This window comes from Primulina tabacum, chromosome 12, assembly GCF_025594145.1.
Source record: "Primulina tabacum isolate GXHZ01 chromosome 12, ASM2559414v2, whole genome shotgun sequence".
Taxonomy (NCBI): domain Eukaryota; kingdom Viridiplantae; phylum Streptophyta; class Magnoliopsida; order Lamiales; family Gesneriaceae; genus Primulina; species Primulina tabacum.
In genome coordinates this window covers 19,746,296-19,747,813 of record NC_134561.1, presented here as the reverse complement: position 1 = coordinate 19,747,813, position 1,518 = coordinate 19,746,296, and the positions used below count along the sequence as shown (strand labels likewise).

The window sequence follows — 1,518 nt, the reverse complement described above, 5'->3', positions numbered from 1 at the left end:
CAAGTTTTGCTCGATCAAGTTTTTGGCGCCGTTGCCGGGGACTGTTGATTCACAATTTTTTATTTTTCATTTAAATTCTTTAGTATTATTTATTTTATTGTTACTTGATACTCTCATTGTGTTGCAGATTTTTCTTTTGGTGCATGCGAAGATCACTCGAGTTTAAGCTTGAGCCTTTTGACCCCGAGATCGAACGCACAGCTAGACGTCGACTACAGCAGCAAAGAGCGAAGGAAAGAATGGAAGGCGATCAACAAAGAGAGGAGCCAAGGCGTATATCGATGTTGGATTATGCACAGCTGTCTCTTGATGGAGCACGTCCAAGCATCGTAAGACCAGTCATCCGAGCTAATCAGTTTGAGATCAAGCTAGCTATCATTCAGATGATTCAGAACACTGTCCAATTTGGGGGAAGTGCACTTGACGACCCTAATTCTCATATAGCTGACTTTCTTGAAATTTGTGATACTTTTAAGTTTAATGGCGTGTCTGATGACGCTGTTCGTTTGCGTTTATTTCCATTTTCACTGAGAGATAAAGCTAAGTCGTGGTTAAACTGTTTGCCTGTAGGGTCTATTACTACATGGGAAGATATGGCAAAGGCGTTCCTGATCAAGTACTTTCCTCCGTCGAAGACTATGAAGCTCAGAGCCGACATTACTACTTTTGCTCAATATGAGCAAGAGTCACTTTACGAGGCATGGGAGCGCTACAAGGACTTGTTGAGGAGATGTCCACACCATGAGCTGCCTCTTGGGTTAGTTGTTCAAACTTTCTACTACGGTCTGCTTACTCCTAACCGTACTATGATAGATGCTGCTGCCTGTGGTAACTTACTGAGAAAGACGGCGGAGGAAGGATATGAGTTATTGGAGGAGATGGCTGCTAGTAGCTATCATCCTCAGTCTGATAGGCAGAGACGAGGTGCTGGAGTTAATCAAGTTAATAATTTGTCGGCGGTTTCAGCACAGTTAGAGGCTATGACTAGAAAGACTGATGGGATGAGCATGAGTGGGTCGGCTATGCGTCTGCAAGAAATTTTCTGTGATAAGTGTGGGGGTGAGCATGATGTGCAGGATTGCCAAGATGGCAATCCATTCTATGTGCCTGAGGGAGCACCGGTAAAACAAGTGGGATTCCAGAACCGTCCTAGAAATGACCCTTACTCGAACACATATAATCCGGGATGGAGGAATCACCCAAACTTTTCATGGGGAGGTCAAAACAACCAACATCGCCAACAAAGAGGTCCACCACATGTGATGCACCAAGGATTCAAGCCAGAACCGTCTCGGGAGGAGAAGTCCGATTTAGAGCAAATGATGACTAAATTTATTTCTGCAACAGAGACGAGATTTCAGAACCAAGATGCATCCATAAAGGGGTTAGAGAATCAAATTGGACAATTGGCTAAGTTGATTGCTAATAGGGAGCAAGGAACTTTACCAAGCAACACGGAAACTAACCCAAGAGAACATGTGAAGGCGGTGGAATTGCGTAGTGGAAAAACACTCGGGT

At 44.1% G+C, this 1,518-nt stretch overlaps 1 non-coding gene across 1 annotated transcript; it reads right to left on the bottom strand.

The window, feature by feature from the left end:
• Positions 1-641: 641 nt before the first annotated feature.
• On the bottom strand, positions 642-748 carry LOC142521540 (small nucleolar RNA R71). Its single transcript, XR_012814249.1, has one exon. It is a non-coding gene; the product is annotated as a small nucleolar RNA R71 (small nucleolar RNA).
• Between the last annotated feature and the right edge of the window lie 770 nt (positions 749-1,518).